A 10,024-nucleotide genomic window follows, 5' to 3' on the forward strand; every position below is an offset into this window, starting at 1 on the left:
TCATATCGGCACGACATTTGTTGTTTCGTGTGTACCGGTGAGCCTTTAAAAGCCTTTCTTTCTAAATATACAGGTAGGAAAAAGCAGTGGCTTGTGTGTCTTAAAATGATCGAACTCTGTGAGTTTGAAACGTTCATGATCATTTTATGAGTTCAAAATTATGCGACCTAATTAAGCGCGGGTTTTTCAAAATTTTATAAATAGTTCACCCGGTCTTTTCGAAAAAGCTAGATGTCATACGTTGAATATTTTTACGCAGAGTTATTTGTCATTCAAACGCGTCCACTGACAATCAGTCTCAGCCGCGGGTTCTGCTAATGACACTCGGAAGGTAACGCCACCTCATCGCTCCTAGCGCAAAAAAAAACCATTATGCCGATGTTATAGCTAATATTTTAACGTAGCATATATAGTGATCAATCGCTTACTAAGTCGAATGTTTGTGACGGCAGATCTTGCATTGTCATGATCGCTCTCTCCGAATGGGATTTTTATAAAGCGGCACGGAATTAATCACATTGGAGCTGCTCGAATATACTTCTATACGAAACTGTAAACTGCTGATGATCTCACCTGCACTAACTCTGGCAAAGAGTCATCGGTGGCCGAGGTCCCGTATCTACCCAAGTGTATATTACTGGAATAATAAATCGAGTTCTATAACAACAACATAATATATAGATAGATTCATTCGAATGTTTTATGATTTAATTTATAAATAAATTTCTAAAGGTATTCTTAATTAAATTTCATATAGCCAATTATTTATAATTGTATATATATATATATATATATGCATGTAATTTTAGCTAAACGTGTGTCACACGCTTCGTTGTTTGAATAAGATAAACATACTTTGAGACCTACCTGTAAATATCTACGAAATAACTAGTTTTTATGCTGTTTTCATCTTAAAGGGAACATCTTATACACGTGGATAAGGTTGCAACTGTAGTAAGACACCAGAGAAAAGATAACTTATTAAGCAGTTATACTGTCTTAATCCATACGACATATGGCAAAAGATATCAATCTTTTGTAATTGCTGGCAGCCGAGCAGTTTTAGGTCGGCTTCGTCATATACGAGTAAGCCCGGACGACGAAACATTTGCCCAAATACATCGCACCAAATACGTCTCATTTCAGTATGCACGTATATATAATATTCTGGGAATGTGTGATCGCCAAAACAAACGATCATCATCTATAGTAGGTAGCATTAAAATCTGCTATATTCATAAGTTTTATGACTGCGTTTTACCATGTTCACAAGTATGTGTTTAAAAGCCTACTAAGGATGTAAGCTGCCTGCCATCCGCATCCAGCTATCCTTGAAATATCAGCATATGCCCCATGAGGCTTGCAATGGGGCAGCTCGATACGCCATGGTGGTTTGACGTCCTTCGTTTTTCGCTCTCTTTCCTTGTTAATGTCTCCCTATCTCACGCTAATTACGGGATAAATATGCAAGGGTCGACGCAATATGGCCTCAAGGTCACAACTTCCATCTAAGAGAGGAGCGCTCATTTACATAACATTTTAGACAGGCAACTGCCTGCTTAGCTAAGACTAAAGCGGGAACGGCAGAAGTGATGTAGACGGCCCATGCAACTATTACTCTTGACTGACTAAGCTACAACACTCCACTAGGGTGAACCCCCCAAATGCGTCCATTTCGGATCGAGCGAAGTACACGGGACAGCTGACAACGTATAATGTAGTACAACTGTCGTTGCAAATGCTCTCGGGACTTGGCTCCCTTAAAGGTACCCGTAACTCTCCATCGCTAGCTGGGCAGTATATCCTTCGTTCTGCAGACGATACGGCGTCGCCATTACGACCACTTCTGGTGGTCGAGTTTCCTACACTCCAGATATCAAGAACGAAACATATTGCGAGATTGAAAAAAGTGAAACCCATGGGTGTCGATGCAACATCAGCGGAAACGACCTCGAAATGAATGGAACTGTACGTGTGAATGCTACATGTAAACGGATGTAGGGAATTGTTATCCGTGGCTCGTTTTTTTAGCCCGGAGACATATCGAGAACTGGCGTAGTCTAATGGAACAAGTAACGTTGGATTTTAAACGAACCATAGGCTATACAATGTACTACCTGCGTAGCTGTACTAACTAAGCCAATGCACTTTGGACAGAAGAGCTGCCTGTACATTAGTAAAAGGAAAACAAATCACTGACAAAATGTCTGTCAGATCACGAGAAAGGTCTTTCCGATATAAAGATTCAAAAGCTCGAATCGCAACAAAAGTAACCCTTTGCTTCAGTCAGACGATCCATTGCTTGAATGTATGTGAGCACTATCGTATGCGCATACTGAACGACGATGTACCTTCAATAGCGTATTAACGCCAAGTATAGACGAGTGCTACGTGCATTTTATAAGCGGTGACCGAAGAATAACTAAGCTTTTCGCCCCGGTTTCACGTGTTCAATTCACGAAAAATTCTATCCCAGGACAAAGCTTGATTCGCAGCTTATAGCTATTAATAAATCGAGATATTTGGTCTTTGGCCAATTCATCTGGAAGAAATTTCGCCTTTTTACGTAACCAATATGTATGTTAGTAAGTAACAAGTGGGGTTTAAATTTGAGTTTTTTGCGTACGCCGGCCTATGGAACTTCCGGCTCGCAGGTAAATGATGTCTGCGAATTTCACTAAAAGTAAACACTTAGTGAACGAGCGAGAAAAGCACATATCGCGGACACAGACTGAGTAATCGTGCCGCTGATATCGAAACGGTTCCTGTCGCTACAGATCTGTCATTTGAAGTTGATTGATTGGCCTCCACAGTCGTAGCTTGAATGTTTATAGTACGTGCCAATACGAAGTCACGTAAGTGATAACATCGTTTATTTACCCGGTCGTCTAATACATACAAATAACAACGTGACCCGTGCGGCACACATGACTCCCTACGCGGCAGAGTATTGGAGAATTGTCCAGTCAACGTTCGTCAGAGGGTGTTGTTACGGCTATGAGCTAGTGGATGGTGGCGCACTGACGGGCGGATGGACACCATGAAAAAAAAAAGATGTGACGTTAGTTGAAATGTAAATTTGTCGAAAGCCAAGCTTTTCAGAGGGCCGAAGCCTTCATTGACGGTCGGTTTTTATTAGAGAGGGCGTTCGTTTTTCCAATGAGATTGCTGGCACAGCTACAGCCAGGCAACCACAGATGGCTACTTCGTTCAATAATAAATTTACCTTTTATCTTATCTGTGTAATTGGACGATGAATACTGAAAGGCGATCTCACGTTCGCCTGCTAGAGGCAAACTTACTAAAGTGGAAAGACGGTAGCGATGGAACTTAGTCTTTCTTTAAGGTATAGTTTTCCCATTCCAGTAAATTGTTTTCGTCTTTTCCATATGTAAATATTGTAGCATTCGCATGGTGATCGTTATCATTCAGTCAGCAATTGTTGTCTAGACCAAATTCAGCTGATTAGCAACCATGATTTACTAAGCATCTCATTATGCCTAATTATATACAATTAACGATAATAACGACGGCGATGATGATAATAAGACAACGAAACTAGGAGCATCAGTAATGGAGATACGGCTGTGTGTCGTTGTATGGTGGCGCAGTATTTATTTATTTAGTAGTGTTTTTGAGTTGGTAAGTAGATAAGTTACACTTTACATCGAAGTGTTATCAGATAATGACTTTTTTTTTTGTATCTCATTGAAGTTAGCCATTCATTTTTGTCTGTTTGGTTATTATTTTTTTTGATTGCATTTCTGTATTTTGAGGTATCCCGTATGAACCTATGTGCCGTGTTCGGCTCCTCTGTGTACAACGGCATCGTTGAGGCTTCTACTTCATCGACACTGCGAAACAATTTAAATCGATTTGGGTACTTCCGAAAATTACAGACGTTAGTCCACTGCGTTCGCACGTCGGGGATCGAGCATACGCTTCTCTAATTCACAGTAGAACGAAACAGCTCATTGTCGCCCGTCGAAGTGCGAGGCTTCAATAGTTTCAAACGATAACTGATGTCTTTCTAGTCTTCGAAGAGAAGCTCCTCTGGCCACTGTCCCAGAACAGGCGTCCGAAAGCTCAGTACTAGCCATTTATATATTTAGTTAACATTAAAAGAACCGATTTAGCTATTCATTTGTTGGCAAAGATGTCACGTTTCTCTCGCATCGCCCACCTGCTACTAGAACTATTTACTTGGACCAATATTGAGATAATATTTATTACAGGCTGACGACAACGGTTCCGCTTAGCTATCGAGGTGGCGTCTCGTTGCGTGTAGAGTTACGACTACCATTCGTCAGGCCGATCATAAATCTGGCAAACATATCAACGTTTGAGCAACGGAAAATCTAAAGATTCCTGAAGATACAAGCAGCCGCCGAACAGAAAACAAAAGCCGAACAGATAGAAAAAATATGACGATATCAGAAGCAGGGCTCTCAAGGAAAGTCTTCCTCTTCTCTGTTCTAAACAGGGACGAAAGCGAGTATCCTTCAACAAAAACGAGAAAAATTAGGTATTACAAGTTGATGGCGGCTAACACTTATCAACAAACAACGATGCGACAAAAAAGCTATGCAGAATCTACAGCAGCGAAAAATCGTAGACGAGAGCAAAAGCAGCGACGCTACTAACGGTCAGTCGGTTGGCGTGTTTTCTCTTATTTATATTGTTCAAGCCTTGAACGGATCATGGGACTTTTGGGTGGAGGAGAGTTGCTTTGAAAGGCATTCTCGCCCACAAAAACATTTATCTAATTTACGTATGAATAAAGTTCGTGTCTTCCTTTAGATTTAATCGGTGATCAATAAACACAGAAAACGATCTCGGTTTTCAGCTTCTTGGCCTGTCGGTTAGTTTACTCGAAAAATGTCTTAAAGTAAAGTAACAGCTCTTCACACAACACGGTAGAGTGTCGCTGGGCATCGATGGCGTTGTACTTTTCCGTGCCAATCTCGTGTCTCTATCTAATGCGCTATATGTTCGTTTTGAATCCCCGTGCTCACAACAGCGGATTGAGCAATTGGACGTGGAGCGTGTTAGATCCTTTCTGTCACGGAACCGTATAGTATACCATACATAACACGAGGTTGTGGCCAATTCTAGCAACCTCTGCCAGATCTCACGCCGTACGGCCTGATGCTTGCGATATAGTAAAGGGATCATTTAACTGTGTGTATCTATATTGTTCAGAAGGGAACAATAGCAAGGCTGCAATGATAGAACAGAGTTGGTAAGCGGACATCATCGGGATTGTCGTTCAACTGAATGCTCAACGGCGCGCACACGGATTTAGACTCGTTTTTGCTCGTGCGTCTACATTGTTCGTAACTGCAGCCCAACGCCGGGGCAAATGAGTAGAAAAGAGATCGGTATGGAAAATGTAAGATGTCTGGCGTTTCTACTAATTTATACTATTCAATTTTAGGCAATATACCAGCTATAATTGAGCCCAGAAACTGATATAGAACTATGGCATTGTAATGCCATAGTTGCTTGCTGAGTTAACTAAGGTAGCAACGCCTCTTCCACTAATGGCTGACCACAGGCGCGTTTGAGTACAAACCAAAAGCGTACACGTAGAACGTACGACTAAGGGTTTAGGACGTTTGCACAATTCTGTTTGTTGATGTTTGCGTACGTTGGACGATTCCGGCCATTGCAGTAAGTCTGCTCCAAATGTCACCAAATGGGTTTTGCCGATCTTTCACGTAGCTGACTTACAGAAGTCAAATATTCTATTGGTAGCACCATTGTTCGATGCGGTTAATACTGATATCAGCACAGTGTGACATTGAATCGATGATTAAAAAAAATTGACTCGGCTACAATCATTGTAGTCGCGTGAAGCGCTGAACACGTAAACGGGACACTAGACGTTTCTGTAAAACAATGAACGCCGTCATCAGTCGTCTACAGGCGTACTCCCGCCTGTAACAGTCAGGTATTAGGTTCAGCTTATTACAAGGTTTGCAGGCAAGGATGTGAAGACTCAGCTTGAGCACACTTTCCTCTCGCATCGAAGCATGCATCGAAGTCTGAAACGTAGTAGCTCATGTGGTATCTGTGTCGCGCTCTATAAATTTACATTTGCTCTACTGCTTTTGCGTTTGAACGATTTCGTAGGTTCGCCGATTCGCTAACTTCCTGTATATCCGTGGGTTTATTTGTTGTTGACAGATCTCAAGCTTGACGCAACTGGCTGTCCCGCTGGCTGCCTGATCGTAGGACACGTTAACCCAGTAAATATTCTATGTCACACTTCTCACCTCCAATGCTAATTTCTGCTGTGGTTATTGTTATGACGTAATTGTTCTGTTTCGTCATAAGCACACGCATGTATTTAGGATGAGCCATAGTTAGTTGAATTTGTTCGTATGCATTGCGGTTCCGTATATGCGGTGACGCACGGTGCTGCTTGCTTGAATTTTCTTCGTTAACACAGCAGCCAGGCAAAGAAGCAGGCAGGTGGGTAAATGGGCAAATAGACGAGGAGCCAGAAATCCAAATCAAACATATGCTGTTTCTCGGGCGAAAAGTTTGTTTTGGCACGTTCCTTCAGTGTGTGCCGATTCAGTGTGCGTCCACAGCGACAATTGCCACTGGTCCTTGAGTGTTTCAAGGGCGATGCCAGTGAAGTGGCGATGGCCGAATCAGCGGTGATTACTGGTCCTGTAGGGGCAAACGGCGCTGCGCTCTTATCCCTTCAGCTTGATAAGAAATGTAGATATTCTTTGCCGCTGCTTTGGAGCTGTTGGTCATGGCTCCGCTGGCGACAGTCGCAACACAAAGAAACAAGTAACAATATATAGGATAATGCCATCATGTAGCAGCGTTGCTGTTGATTCAGTTACTGGCATCATCAGCAGGATCGTCACATCGCACGACCGGCAGAATGACACGGTAGGAGCGATAGCGACGGCAGCAGCATTGAGGTCTTGCCTTGTGCTTCTTCACTTCCTAACGTAAAGAACTATAACAGTAATAACAAACAATTAAGCGCTCACACACACGAATAGAACATGAGTACACACGGCCAGGCAGACCGAGACCAGCCAGGATCGCATTGACATTCATTCCCTGCTGTAGGCACGGTTACACGGCGGCACCGAGACCACGATGGCTACAAGACACAGTAACTAAAATTAAGTAGTATAATAACATTGCAAAATTAAGACAGACAGACAGACAGACATGTCGTTGCTTGCGCTATTCGTTTTTGAATTGCGCGCGTCCAGAGACAACGGACTTGACAACTAGCCAACCGTGCTATTTACTCATTAAATGACCAGTAGAACAAGTCGAACACTATCACTCGTAGCGAATTGTTGCCACTACATGACATATCATCATAACGTGAATAGTACCAACTACTACGAAACACGAGCGGATTTTAGTCGTCACGCTGAACGGGCAGGAAATGCGAGACGCATTTTTCAGAGGACGAGGTACTATAAAACGAGATGAATATAGGCTCGGAGACACGCACCGAATCGACCGTAAACGTACGCCAAAACGCTTAAATCAGGTAGAGCACCAATCGAAACAGCGAACACCAATCATCGTGTAATATCTCATTCTCGAATCAACATGAGTCTACCGGTAAGCTAGCCACGAAAGCAATGATTTAGTTTGGAGCAATCAATAACCTAAGGACACTCATGAATATTAATTGTATTCGTTAATACACGACACAGAAAAAAAGCAACAGAAAGAAGATGCCGCGAGACGATAAGATCGAACGAAGCAGAAAAGGCTCCGAAGTCGGCCGAAAACCCACAGCATCATCCTATAAATCGAACTGAACGAGTATGCAGCTGAATTTATCGCTATAGCATTAGCAGTAATAATAGTAGTAGTAATTATTGTTGTTATATAACGTTTTCAACTGGCGGACCATTGAATGAAGTCGTGGTAGATGAAAACCGAGCCACGAACACAATTCGTTCTGTGGGTTTCATCTACTGCCAGCTGGAGCACAGCAAAAATTTCAGCCACGTCTTCATTCGTGTCAAAATACTTCACTGTGACATCGCTAATATGAAAGCTTACTTACAGGCTGCTCACTCGACGCTTGTAAGTTCGATTTCGTATAGGGCGTAGGAAAAAAGTTGTGCGAGCACGAAGATCCGCCGAAGTAAAAATTTAGCCGGAATTTCCGCAAACGAAAGTTAACTTTGGGTGTAACCGTTGATGATATTTCTACTGTTATGGTTGTTGTCGACTGAGAAAATATGGAAATACTACGTTTACAAGCAGCACCATACGGGTTCCGAACGAGTCTCATCGAGTTTTTTTCACTGTTTATAATAGGCGCTAGGATACTGGCGAGACGAATTTCTACAAAAATGTATGGATTCTTAGCTATCTTTTCCCTTTTCTGGAACTAGAGCCTTACGGGAAAACCACACATGGGATCAAGTGGACCATTAGCTTCCCTAGTCATTGCAGCAGTTTATTAAATTGACTTACAGCATAACTTTTTTTTTCTTCGTTACCACATTTAACGAATTTATAAGTTGAAACGTCTGCAGAATTTGGGCTGTGTATGTGGTTGCACACTTCACTCGTGAACCTGGGCGAGACCTAATCCAGGAAAACAGCCCCAAAGCTATGGACAACAATGAGGATTTAGGTCAAATAGGATTATTGAACAGACATTTCCTGGTCGAAACAAGATGTGCCTACGTCACGTCTGCACATGAGGATCATCCATGCACAAGGATCTACATCTGAATAGTTTTAGTGATGCTCACGGCTCATAAAACTTCCTCCCGCTTTTTCTTCTTATTTATAATACTTGCTGGCCGATCGCGTCTTGTCGAAGAAGTTATCGTATTTCTTCTTTTGTTGTTGATTTCGTTGCATTTCAGCCATCGTTATTATGAATACACGGTCGTGACATGACGGCGTTTTTTGTTACAAACTTTTTTCGGGTAAGTTATGCGATAATCGCAACAAATGTTGCCGTTCAGAAACGAAAAACAACATTTATTATTACTACTATTACTAATGGTGATGGTGCTAGTGCTGCTGTTGCTTCATCCACTTTTCTTATGTCGTATGTTCGCGCGCCGTGCTTTTTCAAACAGAAGTAGCAACGTGTACACGTACGTCGCAGCGCGACGGACGACCTGCCCCCCCCCCCCCCCCCCCTGTTGTTGTAGCTTAGGAAAGCCAAGCCGTGAATGTTAGCATACATCACCAACGACGCCGCCGTTGTTGTTGCTCTTAGCGGCGGTGGCGGCGACTGGCAGTCTAGCAGGTTACGGCCGTGGCCGACCCGTAGGCCGCGACGACCGTTAGTTTCTATTATCACTAGTGCAGTTGCGCTGTAATGGTTATTACTGTGTTCAGTTTGTTATTGCTGTTGCAGCTTTGGCTGCTGCCGCTGTTGAGAAGTGGCTGCACGAGCGGCCCGCAGAGCTCCCTTGCCGGCCCGCCGGCCGCCCGCAGCAGCGACGGTGGTGGTAACAAACGGCTAACAACAGCAGCATGTCAATTCGATTCTACCGCTCGTTAGCGAATGGCCTGATCGCTGGCAGGCTGTTGCGACAGGGTTCCCTTCAGTTCATTTACTTTCGATGCATCAATGAAATCGACCAGCTCTCACCGTCTTCAGCCGGCAGCCAAAGAACTAGTCAGCCGATACTATACCACAGACATAACATTGCGCATCAACCTGCGCTACAGCTTTGCGCCATCAAAAACAATTGCGGAGACGACTACAGTGACAACAAGATGGCGGCTGGCGGTACGGTCAATCTCCCGTTGTCTATCGGGTAGCTATCCGTGTGTGTTATGTAGATTGCTAACATTGCTGCTTTCATCTACGCTGCTACGGAAGCTGCTGCTGTTGTGACTGTGGAAAGCGGAACTGGCCGAGCGAAAGTAGCCAGCCAAAGGCGTATACGTATAAGCATCGTTGTTCTACGGAAGGTCATTTTTTCTCCAATTAAATCATTAAAATAATTTCCATAGCTCTATCCTCGTTCCACAAAGCTGAATCACTACT

At 43.2% G+C, this 10,024-nt stretch overlaps 1 long non-coding RNA gene across 5 annotated transcripts in view; it reads right to left on the reverse strand.

The window, feature by feature from the left end:
• Positions 1 to 10,024, reverse strand: part of LOC147756953 (uncharacterized) — a 126,574-nt gene that overhangs the window by 68,287 nt on the left and 48,263 nt on the right. The window lies entirely within an intron of this gene.

This window comes from Varroa destructor, unplaced genomic scaffold (genome assembly GCF_002443255.2).
Source record: "Varroa destructor unplaced genomic scaffold, Vdes_3.0 BEIS01000003.1, whole genome shotgun sequence".
NCBI lineage: Eukaryota > Metazoa > Arthropoda > Arachnida > Mesostigmata > Varroidae > Varroa > Varroa destructor.